At 47.7% G+C, this 19,395-nt stretch overlaps 1 pseudogene; it reads right to left on the reverse strand.

Moving 5' to 3' along the window:
* Positions 1-762: 762 nt before the first annotated feature.
* LOC102493034 (nucleoporin NUP35-like) lies at positions 763-15,131 on the reverse strand (annotated as a pseudogene).
* Between the last annotated feature and the right edge of the window lie 4,264 nt (positions 15,132-19,395).

Raw genomic sequence — 19,395 nt, forward strand, 5'->3', positions numbered from 1 at the left:
GGCACCCTCGGGCCGCCCGCCTCCCCGCGCTCTGCCGCGCGATTCGCGACCTAGCCGGATTCTTCCAGATCCTTCTAGATCGCCCGCCCTCACCCCGCACCCGAGCCTCTCCACCGCCCGGGTCCGCCCTGTGAATTGCGGCCGAGCGGCAGCGCGCCCGCCTCCCAGGCCGCGCCATAAACACTGACGGCGTGGCCTCCCAGCTTGCTCCGCGTGGCCGCCTAGTGAGCTGGGGAGGCGCGGCTGGGGATGCGGGCGGGGCAGCGAGCAGAATGCGGGGAGGCCACCTGAGTGTCCCGCGGGCCGGGGACCTGGCCACCCCCGGCTTCGCGGTTATCAGCTCTTGAAAATGCACAGAGCAGCCGATTTGCAGTAAGTGACCTGCTGAGCTTAGGGCTCGTAAGTGGGGCACGCGTTAAAGGGACCTTCTCTGGCAATGAAACTGCCGTTTCTCTAAATACTAAAAAAAAAAAAAGGTCTCAAGTCCCTAAAAAAAAGTCATTCCATTTTACGAAAGGCCCTGGGGAGGAATATTTTCTTTCGGTGTTTGGTTCCCAACTGTTCCCACTGCCGGTGGGTTTACGAAGCGTGTGCTAGGGCCGAACTGCAGCGCCTAGCGGGTGGATGGGCGCGAGCTCCGTCTACAGGGCCCTGCTTTTGCTCCGCACGCAGCCCCAGTTGAGCGTAGTGCCAGGAGGGTGGGAGCAAACAGTCAGCGGCCCACGAGTGTTTGTGGCGGTGAGAGCAAACGTGCTTTGGCCCTCACCGTGTGCCTGCCAGGGTGCCGTTGCTGCGGGCGACCTCATGTCGGAGCTTGGAGAAAGCTGGTACAGAGGAGATCTCAGCATCGCGGCGTGGAAGTTCACTGGGGTTCCTTCTGGTGGAACGGGACTGGAAGGGGACGCAGAAGAAACGAAGCTGTTCTCCAGTTTCCAGTCTGAGTTAGCCACGGAAATAGTTTCTCATTAGGTGATGAGATCACCGCAGAGGGCTTGGAAGGGTGCCTCCGTAAGGGGTTAATCCATTCTTTCTCTGCAGAAGTAGCAGTTCCAAGACCCGCCTACCGCTCCCACTCCCAGGCCTCTGCCCCGGCCAAAACCAAACCGGACCAAACCAAGCAGACCCTCGGAGCCCGGGCGGTGGAGAGCCGCAGCAGGACGGCAGTTAGTCGCTGGCAGCCTCTGCCGCTGGCTGGTGCACCTGCGGAGGCTCGGCGTGTGATAGGACCCCTGGGTTTTATCTGGCAGAACAGATCAGGACGGGAGCGTCACCTCAGAGTGATGCTTTTGTGTCCCCCCCCCCCTTAAAACCTGGCAGCAGACAGCGTCGTCTAGCTGCCTCGATTCTATTCAGCGCAAACTAACTGGGCACTTGGGCTGTGCGACAGCCTTTGCACGGACACTGACAGCGGGAAAGCCGTGCTTTGGAGGAAGGGAAGAGCTGGTCGCCCAGGGCTAGCAGTTGGATTTGGGGCAGGTTACTCACCTTTCAGTGTTAAGTGCATGTCTGTAAAATGGGGCTGGTGACTTCTGGAGAAGAGGGTGATTCGAGGTTAAAGGGGAGGGAACGTCTCTCCGTCTCTCCAAGCCGTGGTTAATGCATAATAGTGACTGTTCTGAAGTACTAAGCGCAGGATGTGGGTGAGGACGAGGGCTGAGGAAGCGGATCTGGAAGAGGGAGGCTGGGCTGGCTCAGGGTGAAGGCCAGGCTCGCACCGCACAGTTGAGGGGCCGTGGACACTGGGGCCCTGAATCCCAGAGCAGGGCCTTATTGCTTCTGGGATTTCCCATTTTTTGCATTATATTTTTAGAATGGTAAAACACCATGGGTTCCCAGGGTTTAGTGCCATCCCTCCTCCTTTCCCCTTTCTTGACCCATTTCAAGTTGGTATTCTTTATAAAGATCTGTAAGGGCTGTCACACAGAATCCTCCCGTGATTCCCCGTGTTTGCAAGAGCTCTCTTGGGGACTCGGGCAGGGGTCAGAGCTTTGTCACTGACACGGCGAGAGGCTGGTCTCCCGAACTCTGGAGCTCTCCTTTACACAGAAAAACCCCTTGTTTTTCACGGTTGATATCAGTCTTAGGCTGCCAATGCATGTGAACATTTACAAAATTATGTTGTGTTTATTTACTGTATTAATTAAATAAATTATGTATTTATTATTATTATTTAAGTTTACTGTAGGTCACGTGTGCTCACCAGAGGGGACAGAAGGAGAGAGGGAAAGTGAGAAAGCAAGCCACCAGGTCCAGAACTTGAACCCTTGAACCACAGTCAGCTATGTGGGAGTCTAGCGCCTTAACCACACCACCTGCTGGCCTTAAAATGATATATTTGAATCCTTCAAGAGAGTGTGAAGTGTATGTGTGTATGTGTGCATGTCTGAATGCACACATGTAGCATACTTACAGGGAAGTCAGGAATCCACCAGCCAGTCGTTAGAACTGATAGGTTTTGTGTCAAAAATGCAGTGCTGGAAGATTGAAGACTCTTACATAATTGCTAGGTAATTCTGGTGCCTGTCGATTGAGAAGACTCAAACTATCCTGACCAAAGGCGCTGCTGTGCGTTTCACAACATTTATTTATTTTACTGATTTCAGCTCCATTTTCTCTCTCTCTCTCTCTCTTTTTTAAGTTTTTGCTGTTCGGCACCTGTGCTTTCCAGAGAGGAAGGAAGAGTGAGAAATTAACCCTTAGGGGGATAGCCACACTGCAGTCCCTTCTCCCGTCTCCTCTTGGGATTTTGGACATGTACACACACCTACCTGGTATGATTTTCAAGCTGGGTCCAGGACTTGAACTGCTATCAACCATGTGGGAATCCAGTGCCTTAACTACTATGCCACCTGCTAGCTCACTCTCTCTTTTTTAATTGCCAGAGAGCATATACACGTGTCAGAAGAAAGAGAGAGAACGCATCCCCCCCACCCCCGCCGTGGAAATGTGGTCACGTCCCAATCCCTTCTCCATTTCTCCATCCAATCAGGCCTGGGACTCCCTAACCATTAGGCTACAGGGCTCGTCCAAGCTCCATTTCACTGTTTGAAATGATAGGCCTCTCTGTGAGCTCTGCATGTCTTGAGAGCCGTGTGGTTTTTTTCCGTTGTTTGTTTTATTTAAGATACAAATAACCAGCATAATTTCTTTCACTGGCTGGCTATCTTGGACAGTCCATTCAAGAAAGAGCACTTAGTCCAACGTGACGAGGCCTGTGTCCTTTGCAGACCGACGGAAACACTGACGCGCATTACTGAGGCTGTATTTCTGGATCAGACCGTGCTGGTTTGAGCACACGCTGCAAGAGCGAGAGCCCTGGCTGAATTTTCACGGGCGGCTCCAGTAGAGCTGCTGCTGCCCCACCCTGCTTTCAATGGGGCAAGGAAGCAAAAGGCTTGTTTTTTTTTTTTGTTTTTTTTTAGAGATTTTTGTTATAGGGCACATGTATGTACTCACTGGAGAGACAGAGACAGAAAGCGAGAAATCACTCCCCGGGGGGGATGCCACCCCATGACCCCTTCTCCTCCTGGGTTCTTGGGCATGCACGCACACGCACCTGGTGTGAATTTGAAGCCACTGGGTCTGGGATTCGAACCACGGTTGAGCACGTGGGAGTCCAGTGCCTTAGCACTGTAGTGTTAAGGTTAAGTCACAGGCTCTGGGTTGGGTGCATCTGGGTTCAAATTCTAGCCCAGGCTCAGGAATGGGTTCTGCTCCATCACTGAGCTCTCTGTGAGTTCTTGAATGGTAGGGCAATACTGTCTTTTCTCTTCTTTTAAAAGGATTAGGTGGGTTATGTGTAAAGCAAGGCGTGGCACATAGTAAGTAGGTAAACGGAAGTACGTGGGCCACGTTTGGTTCAGCTGATCGATTGCCAGAATATGGAGTTGATGGAGTTGAAGACCCAGAGGTCTTCAGTCCTGGAGCTGAGAGCCGGTGACCTAGACAAAGCCCTGCTGCATCAGTTCCAGATGAGTGCTTCTCTGCTGGTGTTAAATCACATCTGTGCTGTTTGCTGTTTGTTTATTTTTTTTTATAAATTTATGTGTTTATCCCATGAAAAAGGAAGAGAGAAATAGACAGGTACCCAAACAGGGTCTTCATGCCACGACTCACCCCCAGCCTCAGCCAGTCCCGATCATGGGCATACATGTGCACATCTGTCATGTAGACGCGGGATGTGATCCCAGGACCTTCCGTGTGGGGTTCGTGTGGCTACCGTGCCAGTGCCTGGCCCTTTTCTGCTCTTTCACATGTGACTGTGGCTTCGTGTGCTGTGTCTTATCATTCCAGTAAGACCAAGAACCCCCCTTGAAGGTAAAGACTTGGTCTTAGAACTTCCTGGAGTCCCAGCCATTACCTGATCTCCTCGAGGGGGGAGAGAGAGGATATTTAGTGGTCATTTAGATTTTAAAAGCTTTGTTTTATTTTAAAAAATAATATCCGGGACTAGCCAGTGGTGTGGTGGTTAAAGGCGCTGGATTCCCACATGGTCAACTGTGGTTAGAGTCTTAGACCCGGTGACTTTAAATTCATGCCAGGTCCACATGTGCACATGCCCCAAATCCCGAGAAGAGAATAGAGGAGAAGGGATTGCAACATGGCCATCCCTCCTTGGGGGGGGGGTGATTTCTTGCTTTCTGTTGGTCTCTCTAGCTAGTGCATGTGCCCTATAGCAAAAATCTCTCAAAAATCCATACATTAATTAAAATAAATAAAATCTACGGGCTAGCGGGAGACATGGAGGTTAGGGCAGTTGACTTCCCATGGCCTGTTATGGTTCAAGTCCCAGACCTGGTGGCTTGCTTTGCGACTTTTCATCTCTTTCTCTTTGTCTCTCTCTGATGAGAGCATGGGCCCTCTAGCAAATTTAAAATAACAGTAATAAATGATTCTTTTTTTAAAAAATAAAATCTATTTTCCTGCTTCAGATAAATATATATTCTTGCTTGGCTCTTGGAGGAGCTGGAGAGTAGCCAGTCCTCATCCCGCTGTGCCCATGGCTGCACTGACATTTAGCTTTAGCCTTGTTCCTGCTCAAACCTGTGTGTGGTCGAGGATCTTGTGTTTGCCTGTGTTATCCTCATACCTAATTAGCGAACTAGAACAAGGGTTGTCATTTGGGAAAAGTAAATTCTTAGACTCCACCATCCTCAGTTGAAAGTAAACATGTATTTCATATAAATGTGTACCATAGTGACCACAGAGGAGTGGAGGACTGCACTACTGAGAAACGAAGAACCTTTTGTTCTTAAGTAGAAATGTCAGCCGTTTACGGCCAGTCTGCTAATATCTTAAAACGTTTGAATTGTAACAAAGATTGATATGAGAGTTCAGGATTCTTTTTGTATCCAGAAGTTCAGTCCATGTTGGTTAATGGCTTCAGTCTAGTCAGATGTTCACTTTAATGTAAATCGCGTCAGTGTTTAGCCAGAACATGCACTCAGAACTCTGTCTACCCTTCCTCTGGGCTCCCCAGATGGGCTGGTTGTTACGGAGTCCTCTCTACAGGAGTCACCTACTGTTAGAACTATTTCTTTTTTAAATGTACTTCTTTTAAAAAATGTATTGGGAACCAGCAGTTAGCGTAATGGCTATGTCGCTGGACTCCCATGCAGTTGACTGTGGTTCGAGTCCCGGACCCGGTGGCTTAGAACTCATGCCGGGCGCGTGTGCCTGCGTGCCCAAGATCCCGAGAGGAGAATGGAGGAGAAGGGATTGCGGCGTGGCCATCCCCACTGGGGGGTGATTTCTTGCTTATCTGTCTCTATGTCTCTCTCTGTCTGACGAGCACATGCACCCTATAGCAAAAACCTCTCAAAAAAAAAAAAAGTCACTTCTAGAAGACCGTCCTTCCTACAGAGAGAGCAAAAGGGCATTTATAGGCCCAGCTGCAGTGGTGCACACTGGCTGATGCTGCTATTTGGCAGGCTGAAGCCACATGGGAAGTCTGGGTTCGATTCCCAGCTCACTCTGAAGAGCTAGGTACACTGAGTACACGTGCCCGGTGTGAGTTTGAAGCCGCCAGGTCCAGGACTCAAACTGCAGTTGACTACATGGGAGTCTCTGTCCCTCTCTGATCAAATTAAAGTAATAAAGTTAAATAAAAAAGTAATAATAATAAAAACAACTCAGGCCTGGTGCTTGCGCATGTGTGCCCAAGATCTGGAGAGGAGAAGGGGTTGAGGTGTGGCCAGCCCCCCAGGGGGTGATTTCTCCCTTTCCTTCTCACTGTCTCTGTCTCTCCCAGAAAATACACATGTCCTATGGCGAAAACCTTTAAAAAAAAAAAAAACGAAAACACACATGCCCTATGGCGAAAACCTTTAAAAAAAAAAAAAAAGGAAAGTTAAAACAAAGTGAAGTGGTGACATATTATCTGAGAATCCTGTATATTGATAATGAACAATTACAAAATGAACTTTGAAGTGTGCATTTACGATAGTATCAAAGCCGAAGAATACCTGGGAGTAAGTCTCATCAAAGATGTGTCTTTCAGAGACTTTAACTGCACGTCGCTCGCAGACTTGTCTCCAGTTCCAAGCCCCTTCCCCAAGTCCGTGCACTGTGTTAGGTGCTAGACAACTTCCAGGTGTCAAGATATGGATAGTTAGAGGCCAGAGAGTGGGGCCGGGCATCGCGTGTCGCTCTGCGGGCTGACCCACATGTGGGTTCTGGGTTTGCATCCGGAGACCCCCTGGGTTCTGCCAACCACGTGCGTGCCCATGGTCTGCCTCTGGCTGAAGTTGGGGTGGACCATGGCATCAGGCTTATGGAGGGGACTGTACTTCTGTTTCTGTCTCTCTTGCTCATGGAAGACATAAATGAAATAAACTTAGAGATTATAAACAGCCCAGCACCCCAAGAGCACCAGAGGCCATGCCCGTCCTCGCCAGCAGAGGGCGCACGGTGTCCCATGCCGCTGGAGCATGGGAAAGCCTGTGGGGTAAGGGAATCCTAAAACTGTTGGATTTATGGCAGAAAGTTGAGAAATCAGAATGTCAGAGACAACCTCCTATCAGTATGAAGCAGAGTGAAAATGAGGAGAAGCTAGTGCTCAGCTTTTCTTTGACGTTTTTGCCATAGGGCACATGCACTCGCTAGAGAAAGACAGAGAGGGAGGTCACCCCCAAGAGGGGCCGGCCATGCCACAATCCCTTCTCTGTTTTCTTCCTGGGATTTTGGGATGTATGCACACATGTCCCCGTGATTTTCAAGCTGCCAGGTCTGAGACTTGAACCGCGGTCGTCCATGTGGAAGTCAAGTGCCTCACCCCCTATGCCACATGCTGGCCTTGTGCTCAGGTTCTTTTTCTATTAAATAAAAAAACCTCCCAAAAGCAAACCATGATTTTTTTAAAAAAATTTTTATTTAACTTTATTTATTTATTTATTTTAATTTGACCAGAGAGGAACAGAGCAAGGGGGAAGAAGGAGTGAGAAAGCAAGCTGTCACGTCCGGGACTCGAACTGCAGTTGGCCATGTGAGAGTCCACCACCACGCCACCTGCTGGCCCTGCAAACCATGTTTTACATTAATGGAGGAGAAAGGTAGTGATGGCCTACTTCAGTCAGTGAAAGCGGTAGTGACAGTTGCCCAGTGACAACAGGGTAGGTAAGCAGGATGCAGCCCATGGGCTTTAAGTTTAGTCGGGGAGGACAGACGCACCCTAAGGATATGACCTCCTTTTGAAGCACCTGCCTGACTTTACACCGGGACATGGGAATAGTGCCGAGCTGACAAAGGTGTGTCACCGATCCCTCGGTCCATCTAGTCTCTTAGGTGGGTTGCCGTTTCCCCATCCTCTTCTGCCTCCTCTCCCCCAGCTTGTTTTGGCCAGGAGGGGAGGAGAGGGGCCTGTGCTCACGTCGCCAGCAGAAGGCAGCAGGTGGCTTCCCCACCCGCGAGTAACAGTGCGCGCCAGGCTTCCAGGCATGTCAGTGCCGCTGTGTGCCCAGCCCTGTACTGGGCCCAGGGGACATAATGCCTAAGGTATGGGTGAATGCTCTGGAGGAGCCCAGGGCCTGACAGGTCCTGGAAACAGATAAAGCACCAAATGAGGCAGGGAGGGGTGGAGGCGGAAGGCTCTTTGGGGCTGTGTTGGGATGGACAGAAGGGAGGCAGACAGACTGGAGGAAGTTCATGAGTCATGACAAATACGGGACATTGTCTCCAGCCTCCATTTCGTCCCTCTGGCCCCTCAGTCTAGATCCCTACCACTTCTCACTGGTCTGTGACCGGCTCCCTGTCGAGTCTCAGAGTATTCTTCCTGTGGGAGCAGTTGATGGATTCTTCCATGTAATCCAGATTTAGTGACCATCTGTTATGTACAGGCAGTGAAAAGCACCCTCCCTCCCCCTTCCTGGAGTTTATGGCCTAGTGCGGGGGCATGGGGACAGAGGAAGAGACAGATGACGAAGCCGACAGCTGCAATACAATGTGAAAAATGCTGTCGGGAACTGGATCCAATCACGTTCGAGGAGGGTGTATAATCTGGATTGGAGAATTCCAAGGGCGGTGTCCCAGCGGAATGACCGTGAAGGGGTCAGGTGGCAGTAGGGCTGGGGCTGGGAGAAGGTATTTAAACAAGCCTAGAGGGCTAGCCTGGTGGCATGGTGGCTAAGCGGGTGGATCCCGGGTGGCTAACAACATGGTTCTAGTCCCAGACCCAGAGACTTGAAGTACTGGGTGTGTGTGCATGTATGCCCAAATTCCAAGAGGACAATGGAGAAGAAGGGACTGGAACGGGGTCATTCACCCTGGGGACAGCTTTCTCTCTCCCCTCCCCCAGCCCTCCACTGAGTGCACATGCTTTATAGCAAAAAAAGGAGATTGGAAGGGACTAGGGAGGGGGTGCAGTACTGACCCCAAGGGGTATAGGTTAGAGACGAACAGCCTTAGCCAGAGAGGACCTCAGAGAAGCCGTCTCCAGGTTCCCACTAAGGACAGGAGATGACCAGGGCGTTCAGGGAAAAGCTGAGCAGGGAGGGACGTTGGCGTGGTGCGGAGGCTTTCGCAGGGCCTCACGGAGAGGCCTGCGGGGTTGAAGAGACGCCGGGTCAGGAGAGGACGCGCAGAGCAGGTGTGGCCCCTCCTCCGTTCCCTCCTTAGTGCACATGGCCTGAGAGCCGGCTCTAGGCCAGAGGCGTGGGGTAAACAAAACTGACCGACGACAGTCTCAGGGAATTTAGGCTTTAGTGGGAGGAGACCTACGGTAGACAAAATCATTTCAGATGCTGGTGGGTGCTGCAAAGAGCGGAAAATGGGGGCCAGCAGTGGCGTGGTGGTGAAGGCAGCTGGGTCCACATGGCTGACTGTAGAGTTCGAGGTCTGGACCTGGTAGTTTGCAAAACACGCTGGGCACGTGTACATCGTACACCCTCCAAAATCCTGGGAGGAGAGTGCAGGAAAAGGAATTGCGGTACGGCCACCCCCATAGGGGGTGATTTCTCACTTTCCCTCTCTCTGTCTCTCTCTCCAGTGAGAGCATGCACCTATAGAAAACTTAAAAAACAAACAAAAGGAATGGAAAATGGGAGGATGCAGTGGAAAGTCCCTGTGGAAGAGCCTCTCTGAGTGGAGGCGCAGGGAAAGGCTCTGAGGAGGCGACATTTGAGCTGAGCGGGAGGTGGACATCCAGTCCATGTAGAGGACACTAGGAGCACAGCAAAGGGAGCAGGAGAGATGCGGGAGGGCTGCGTGCTGGGCGGTGAGCGGAGTCAGCAGTGGGGCCGGATGGGGCGGCTTTCACAGAGCTAGGCAGCCAGTAAGTGCCACTGGCCTCCCAGTGGTGGACGCACCTTGGCCTGGAGAGGGTATGCTCCTGAAAGAGCCTCCTTCCTCCTTCCATTAAAAAAAATGCTGGAGGGACCAGCGGGTGGCTGGTGGTTAAGGCGCTGGACATTCCCACATGGCCGACCACGGTTCAAGTCCTAGACCTGGTGGCTTGTTTTCTCCCTTCCCCTCTCGCTCTCTGTCTCTCTCTGGTCAAATTAAAGTAAATGGATGAATAAATAAAATTAAATAATTATTTTTTTAAAATGCTGGAGGGACCAGTAGTTGGTATAATGGCTATGTCACTGGACTCCCATGTAGTTGACCGTGGTTTGAGTCCTGGACCCAGTGGCTTAAACTCATGCCAGGTGCGTGTGCCTGCATGCCCAAGATCCCGAGAGGAGAATGGAGGAGAAGGGATTGCGGCGTGGCCATCCCCCCTGGGGGGTGATTTCCTGCTTTCTGTCTCTCTGTCTCTCTCTGTCTTTCTGGCAACCGCATGGGCCCTATAGCAAAATCTCTCCAAAAAAAAAAAGTTGCTGGAGAGAGAAGAAGGGACAGAGAGAAAGGGAAAACGCACCCCCTTTTCCCAGCGGGGTATCATCACATTGCAATCCCTTCTCTGTTTCTCCATCCTGTTGAAATTTTGGGCATCCACACACTGTGCCCAGTGTGTTTTTCAAGCCTCCAGGCCTAGGGAGGGTCTGAGCTGTGCTTGGTTATTGGAATCCAACTCCCTTAACCATTAGGCTACAGGGCCAGCCCACCTCCTTCTTTGACAGATGGGGCTCGGGTCTCTGGAAGGAGTTGGACTGGTCTGTGTCTGGATTGGTCACTTGGGCTCTGGGCACAGGCCGCACATTCTAAGTGTGGAATCGGCGACATCGTTACTGCACTGGCCACCCCACGGAGCTGTCGTTACCAAGTGTCCTGCTGCCTTGTAGCTTCCCATTACTCCGTGTGTGCGTGTGTGTGTGTGCGTGTGCTTGCATGTGTGTGCGTGTGTGTGTGTGTGTGTGTGTGCGTGTGTTTGCAGTTTTATTTGAATCAGGATCTGACTAAAGTCACATTTTATGATTGTTTGATTTCTTTGCTTTTTCTTTTTTTGTGGAGGGATTTTCACTGTAGGACGCGTGCGCTCGCCAGACAGACAGAGAGAGACAGAGAGACAGAAAGCGAGAAATCACCCCCCGGGGGGATGGCCACGCCGCAATCCCTTCTCCTCCATTCTCCTCTCGGGATCTTGGGCACGCACACACTCCCGGTGTGAGTTCTAAGCCACCGGGTCCGGGACGCAAACCGCAGTCGACTACGTGGGAGTCCAGCGACATAGCCATTACGCCAACTGGTGGTTCCCTCTTTGCTTTTTCTTTTCTTCCTTTTTTTTTAATCTATAGGTTTCCCCTTTCATCTTTCTTGTTCTCCTTTGTGCTTTGTTGACTGAAGAAATCAGGTTACTTCCCGCACTTGGATTTTGCTTATTGCATCCTTATGATTTTATTTCACATGTTCCTCTCTTCTCAAGACCTGGTCAGACCCACGTTAGATGGGGAGGACGCAAAAAGACGGTCCTAGATGCTCCCTTCAGGAGGTGCTGGTCTTTTGGTGGGTGGGGGTGTAAGGTCAGCAGTCTTTGCTCAATGAAGAATTAAAAGATGGCGGTGTTGACATGCCGTCCCTTCTTCAGTTCTTAGCCGGTCTACTTCTCTATAAGGAGACGTCGCTCACAACTACCCAGCTGTACAATTTATGTAGAAAAGGTTAAATATTTGCTTGATTTGTTCTTTTTAGTTACCATTTTTCAAAACAATGGGTTCTTTTGTTTCCTTCCTTCTGTGATGACTGCTTTTCCTTTTTAAAGAATCATTATGAACACAGATTTAAACATACTTGATGTATTTCAATCTACGGTCACTATTATCTTCATTAATGTACAAAACTCTCGATCTTCAAGTTGGCTCTTGAGGTTTGTCATCTGTGGTGGTCCCTTGTATCTGAACTGACAGTGTGTTCCTGCCGTATTTCACACATTTCTGGCTCCAGACCTGGAAACCGCGATTTCTCTGAGAAGCTATGGTTTCTTCACAGCCTGTGGAGGAGGAAGAGGAAAAAGGTTCTACCCCCAGAAGTGGGAGCTGCCATAAAGTTAATCCACCAGTTAATGGAGAAATTTAACTTGGATCTATGAACAGTTACACAGGCCATCCTAAAAATTAGTGGTGAACTGGAGGCTACTTCTTCCTTTTTAGAATCTGGTCAGAGAGCTGATGGATACCACATGTGGCCTCGCCAGGATGACCTAGATTTGCAAAAAGATAACGGGGTACCAGAAAAAATCTGGAGCTCAGAATGTAGCTCGGAGGATTGAATTCCAAAAGAAATAATTGCTGGGACCAGCAGTTTGTGTAATGGCTATGTCACTGGACTCCCATGTAGTCGACTGCGGTTCAAGTCCTGGACCCGGTGGCTTAAACTCATGCCAAGTGCATGTCTGTGCGTGCCTAAGATCCTGAGAGGAGAATGGAGGAGAAGGGATTGTGGCGTGACCATCTCCCCCAGGGGGTGATTTCTCACTTTCTGTCTCTCTGTCTCTCTCTGTCTTTCTGACAAGCGCACGTGCCCGTTATAGGGTAAAAAGCTCTCCAAAAAAAAAAAAAAAAGAGAGAGGAAAGAAAGAATTGCCAAGATAATGAAATAGGTGATAACAGCAGCTAAAAAGATATTTTTATGATCATCGAACTTTAGAGAGTCCTTGCATTGAACTGTCACTTATTTCTGACCAGTACTGCTACTGTTCCTAGATTTTGCAACCAAGTAGAGTTGCATAGGAGGATAAAAGTTTTTTTAAAAAAATTGAATATATTTATTGCTGCCCTGGCAAGTATCAGAGTGTTTATGAAAGGAAAATCTAAACCAGAGAGCAGGTGGTCTGCTCTCTGGTAATCCTTTGCTGGGATACAGCCTCTGACGTGTTGGTGACAGGAACTGGTGACAAAAGAGGGCCATTAGAAGACACACGTGTTTCCAGGCAGCATGAATAAAGAGCTTCCTGTGCTTTATTTGGCAGAAAGCCCTCTGAATTGTGACAGATTCCAAGTCAAAAATCTAGAAATATGGGAAGCTTTCATGACAACGCCTTCAACAGGGGCTGTCCCAGACTCTTTGCAATGTATTTATTTGCTGTTCAGTTTTATTTCAAACAAATACAAAACCCACGTGTCTCAAGAACAGTCTTCACTAGTACTAATGTGTTTTTATTTATTGCACATAGGTTTGTGCTGAGGATTGTGTTAGAGTTGATAGTGGATTGTTTCCAGTTTGTTGTATTGTTTTCATGATTGAAAATAAACATAACTTTGTATCTGGAAAAAAAAAAAAGCTATGGTTTCTTTTAGTGGAAAATGGTATTTGGAGACCACAATACAGGTCCTTAAGATTTAAAACAGTCTTTTAAATGAACAGCTTTATTGGGATATAATTTGTATACAGTCAGTTCTCACGGAACAACCTACCTGTTTAACGACTGCTGGGACTTACGGCTAGTTCTCCAGTGCAAGGACTCCTCTCTGTGCAAGGCTTGGGAATCCCCTTTCTCAGTCTTCGTCTCGTTCCCACAGTCAGTTTGTGTTCACTAAACGAGGCATTCACAATCACGCAAGACGACAGATTCCATGTGCGCTTTTTTATGCATAGAATTACATTATTCTAGTGTGCTGTGGCAAAGCCACACACCACAAGACATCCACCTTTAAGCTGCTTGCTAGCAAACGGTTAATGGACCAGCCATAGGAATAGAACTCTGTCCTTAGGTGAGGTGTGCACTGTAATGTTCATCTATTTTAAATATACAATTCAATATTTTCTTTTTTTTTTTTTTCAATACATAGAATTGACAAAGTTTATTATTAAGAAACTTACGTGGCCGGTTTTTAAAAAGAATGTTTTGGTTTTAGAATACTGAAAGATGACAATCCATGACAGGACATATAGAACAAGAATTAAAATATGAAATAATATCTAAATTAAAAGACCATCATTCAAATTGCTAATTATAATCTTTATGTCCTGGTGGAAGCAGCTGCAGTTCCCTCTCCATCGTGAAATACACCCCACCTTCTCATGAAGGCTAAAGCTTCACCACAGATTTGGTTATTTAATTTACAATAATCAATGCTGAGTTTCTGTGCTTAAGCATCCACTGTCACAGAAAGCACAAAATTATATTTACATGGGATTTTAGTATTCGTTAAAATGTATCTGAAGCATCTTTTAAAGTGCAAGCTACAGATAGGCTGCATCTTTAAAGAAAAAGGCTTCTAAAAAGCAGTTTGCGAAAACCATCCTCTACTGCCAAGAGTGGTTGTATAACTCACCAAAGACACAGACAGCACTCCGCTAACTGCTGCAGTGCAGCAACCCCCTCCTCCGTAGTTGCCTTCTTAGCTCTTATTCTACAAGCCCAGCACCTACTCCGTTGCTTTGGGCACAGGACTTTCATCTTTTTTAGGTGTTTGTCAGAAACAACCTGATAGTCACTAGCAGAAGCTTTGTATGCTGTAGTAAGCGGTCCCGTGGTAGAACTCCTAGGAGTGCTTCCAGGTTGTGTGTGTGTGCCCAAGGTTTTGGTTGGACTTTGTGTGCTGTAGTAAGCGGTCCCGTGGTAGAACTCCTAGGAGTGCTTCCAGGTTGTGTGGGTGTGCCCAAGGTTTTGGTTGGTGGTGTGAAGGCTAGCGGTGGAGGTAATAGAGGACTTCTGTCACTGTTTCCTGTAACACTTTCGTCTACACATGGTTTTATACCACTCATGATGGATTCTCCAGAAATCCTCCCATCTTTGCTTAAGGCTTTCCGGGCCTGAAGTTTAGATTGATAACGAGTATGCATCCAATTTCCTGTGTTAGACATCACGTTTTAAAATATTTCCATACTGTGCAAATTATAATAATATATAGGAAACAGTTGCTGGAGGAAGCCCACGTACAATCACCCAAGTGTCACTGAGGAGACCTCAAGTCCGAGAATCTCCTCGAGTCTAAAAAGGACCCAGCTGGGCAGGAGGTAATGTGGCCTTTGGCCGTTGCTCGGTATTTGCTGGACTAAACATACTTTGCCCTGTTCCAGGAGTCATCATCGTAACTCCACCAAGAGGACTCTGCATTACTGAAATGTGTTGATCCAAGCCCTGGGCTAGAAATGCCGTCATATATGCTTCTAGCTGGCGGGGCTCCACTTTTTTCTCTGCGAGCTGGTACGACTGGTTGTGGCGGTGATCCACCTGCACGTAAAGGTGATCTCGTTTCCATTACTCCTACTGACCGAGGTTGTGGAGTCCTGGAGCTGGCAAATCCCCATAAAAAATCCAGGTAATGGGACCAGCAGGTGGTGTGGCGGTTAAGGCGACATTGCCTCCTGCCCAGCTGGATCCTTTTTAGACTCGAGGAGAATCTCGGACTTGAGGTCTCCTCAATGACACTTGGGTGATTGTACGTGGGCTTCCTCCAGCAACTGTTTCCTATATATTATTACAATTTGCACAATATGGAAATATTTTAAAACATGTGATGTCTAAAACAGGAAATTGGATGCATACTCGTTATCAATCTGGACATTCCCACATGGCTGACCATGGTTTGAGTCCCAGACCTGGTGAGTTGCTTTCTCACTTTCTCTCTGTTTCTCTCTGGTCAAATGAAAATAAATGAGTGAATACATTTTAAAAAATTAAAAATCTAGGTAAGAACTGGGCATTAACTCCTGGCTTCGGAGATGTAGGTGACCCCAACATCATCAGTTCAGATCCCAGCCTGGGCGCCTGAGGGTCCACGGCAAAGGCTGCCATCACAGTGGTAACTACACTTATGCCAGCGCCTTCTCAATGTTCAAAAATGGCCTACAATTCAATATTTTCTAAGTATATTTAGTATATTTACAAAGTTATGCAACCACCACAAAAATCTAATTTTAGTTTTTTCCTGAAGTTTGTTTGTTTCCTCTATGAATGAGAGTCAGAGAGAGAGAAACAGCACCTCTTGACTCCATAACCCACCCGTTCTCAGCCAGCCAGCTCATGGGTCAGCACCCGTCCGATGTTCTTAGGGAGGTCTCTCTGGAAGTGACCCCAGAACCTTCCTATGTGGGTCAGCCTCACAAAGTGACACGTTTTATTGCTGTGCTGCAATTTAGCCCCCGAACCTAATTTTAGAGCATTCCCATTAGAGTCACCACTCATTCTCATCCTCTGCCCTGAGCAACCTCTAATTGCTTTCTGTTGTGTGCATTTGCCTGTCCCTGTTGAGTTTCAACAGAATCATGCAACACTCTTTTTGGTTGTGTGGCTTGTTTTTATAAAGCATTGTATTTTTTAAAAAAAAACAGGGTCTTGCTATTTCTTAGTCCTCCTGACTCAGCCTCCCCAGTAGCTGGGACTAAAGCATGCTCCATCTTTCCTGGCTTGTAGGGTAGTCGGGAACTGAGCCCAGGTGGCCTCGGCCTGCCACAGGCCGTAGCATCTAACAGGATGCGCTCCTGCAGCTGGCCCCCAGCATTGTATTTTGGAGGGTCATCAAGTTTGTTGCATACTTTAGTATTTCTCTTTTATTGCTGAATAGTATTCCGTTGTGTGGATGTGCCACTTTAGTTTTCCCATTCACCGGTTGATGTGCATTTGGGTTGTCTCCACCTTTGGCTCTTGCGCAGCTATGAACATTCACATGCAAGTCTTTGTATGGACATGTGTTTTAATTTACCCTGATTAGATACCTAGAAGTGAATTTGCTGGGCTTATGGTAATTCTGCTAACTTTCTCGAGAAGTTGTCATATTGTTTTCCAAAAAAGTGGCTGTACCATTTACCTTCCCAGCCTCAGTGTAGGAAGGTTTTGATTTTTCCGCGTCCTTGTCAGCACTTGATATTATGTATTTACTAGTGGTGTGACGTGACATCTCATTTTGGTTCTGTTTTCTTTAAGAGAGATTTTTGCTATAGGGCACGTGCACTCACTGAAGAGACAGAAACAGAAAGCAAGAAATCACCCTCGCCTCCCCCTGTGGGGGGATGGCCATACCACTATCCCTTCTCCATTCTCCTCTCAGGATTTTCGACATACACACACATGCACGCGCCTAGTGTGAGGTTTAAGCCTCTGAGTCTGGAACTCGAACCATGGTCGACTACATGGGAATCCAGCAATGTAGCCATTACGCCATCTGCTGACCCCTTCATTGTGGTTTTGACTAATGGTATTCATTGCTTTGAAATTTTTTTATTTTGGGGATGGAAGGGAGGGACTCAGGAAAACAAGGCCATTTAACAGACACAAGAATGGAAAGCTATTGTGTAGGGTACTCTCTTCGACTTGCTTGAAATGTGATGCATATATGCTTTGAGAACCCGCGTCATAGCTATAAGCCATACAATGATTCAATGCAAATTAGAAAAATTTAAAAACTGGGACCAGCAGATGGCATAATGGCTATGTCGCTGGACTCCCATGTAGTCGACCGCGGTTTGCGTCCTGGACCCAGTGGCTTAAACTCACGCTGGGCACGTGTGCGTGCGTGCCCAAGATCCTGAGAGGAGACTGGAGGAGAAGGGATTGCGGTGTGACCATCCCCCCTGGAGGGTGATTTCTCACTTCCTGTCTGTTTCTCTCTGTCTTTCTGGCAAACGCATGCGCTCTCTAGCAAAAACCTCTCCAAAAAAAACTGTTTAAAAATTTTATTTCTTCCATGAGAGAGAGAGAGAGACTGGGGAGAGAGAGGGATACCCCCACAAGAGCTTCAGATTGCTACCCACTCCCAGCCTTAGCCAGCCCAGATCACAGGCACACGTGCATGTCTGCATTCAGGAAGATCTTGGGATGTGAACCCGAGACCTGCCTATGTGAGGTCAGCATAGCAAAGCATTGCATTACCACTGTGCCTCTAGCTATCCCTAGTGTTAAACACCTTTCCTGTGTTTATTAGTTATTAATGTATTTTAATTTATCTTCTTTGGAGGAATGTCCACTCAAATTCTTTGCTCATTTCTAAATTGGGTCTTTTTAAAAAAATTTAATTTATTTTTAAATTTTTTTGCTATGGGTCACGTGCACTCACCAGAAAGACACACAGACAGAGACAGAGAGACAGAAAGCGAGAAATCACCCCCCAGGGGGGTTGGCCATGCCGCAATCCCTTCTCCTCCATTCTCCTCTCGGGATCTTGGGCACGCACACACACGTGCCCGGCGTGAGTTTAAGCCATCCAGCCCAGGACTTGAACTGCAGTCGGCTACATGGGAGTTCAGTGACATAGCTATTACGTTAACTGTTGGTCCCAATTGGGTCTTTTAAAATGTTTTTCTTTCCTTTTTTTTCTTTCTATGTTTATTTATTTATTTATTTTAAGTTTAGGTATAAAGTATGTGCACTTGTTAGATAGAAAGGGAGAGAAAGTGAGAAATTACCCCCCAAGGGGAAATGACTACACTGGAATCCCTTTTCCTCCAGTCTCCTCTTGGGATTTTTGGCATGCATGCACATGTGCCTGGTGTGATTATTCAAGCCACTGGGTCTGACACTTGAACTACAGGGTCAGTCATGTGAGATCCATGCCCTGTGCTGTCCCTAATTTAGGTCTTTTTAAAACATTTTTTTGTTTATTCATAATAGAGTGTGTGCATGTGTGAATGAGATTAAGAGAGAGAGAGAGAGAGAGAGAGAGAGAAGCATCCTCCATAGGGGTCTGGTCATTCTGCAACCCCCTTCCTCCAGCCCTCCAGCCCATTGGTTCTTGGTCATTCATGTATGTGCTTGGTGTGTTTCAAGATGAATAGACTGGGGAGTCAAACCATGATCACCATGTGAGATCTAGCTTCTCTTGAGCAGCATGTCACCACTGTGCCATGGAGCCGGCCCTTGGATTGTCTTTTATTAGTGAGTTGTAAGAGTTCGAGAACACTCATTAGATATATGATTTATAAATATTTTCTCCCATTCTGTTTGTTTTCTTACCACTTTCTCAACTATACCTTTAAAAAACAAACACACAAATAAAACATTTCCAGAGGGTGTGTGCTCTTGCCAGAAAGGCACAGAGAGAGAAAGAGGGAGAAGGCACCCCACCGTGGGGTGTGGTCATGCCACAATCCCTTCTCCATTTTTCCATCCTGTTGGGATTTGGGGCACCCATGCAAGTACACACACTCAGCATGCTTTTCAAGCCCCTGCAGCCCAGAGTTGAATCACTGCCAGCCATGGGGGTCTGGCTCCCTTAAACACTCGGCCACGGGGCTGGCTCAATTGTGTGCTTTGATATGCAGAGGTTTTTAATTTGATGACCAATTTGTGTGTGTGTGTGTGTGTTTTCCCTCATTTGTGCTTTTGGTGTTGTATTGAAGAAATCATTACCTAACACAATATCACACAGATTTACTCCTATATTTTCTTCTATGAGTTTTATAATTTAGTTTTTACATTTGTGGCTGTGACTTATCTTGGGTAAATTTTTCTGTATGGTTTTAGGTAGGAGCCCAAATTAGTTGTTTTTGTTTCCGGATATCCAATTGCCCCAGCACTATCTGTTGAAAAGACTGTTCTTGGGAACCAGCAGTTAGCGTAATGGCTATGTCGCTGGACTCCCA

Source organism: Tupaia chinensis, unplaced genomic scaffold (genome assembly GCF_000334495.1).
Source record: "Tupaia chinensis unplaced genomic scaffold, TupChi_1.0 Scaffold150288_1, whole genome shotgun sequence".
NCBI classification, from domain to species: Eukaryota; Metazoa; Chordata; class Mammalia; order Scandentia; family Tupaiidae; genus Tupaia; species Tupaia belangeri.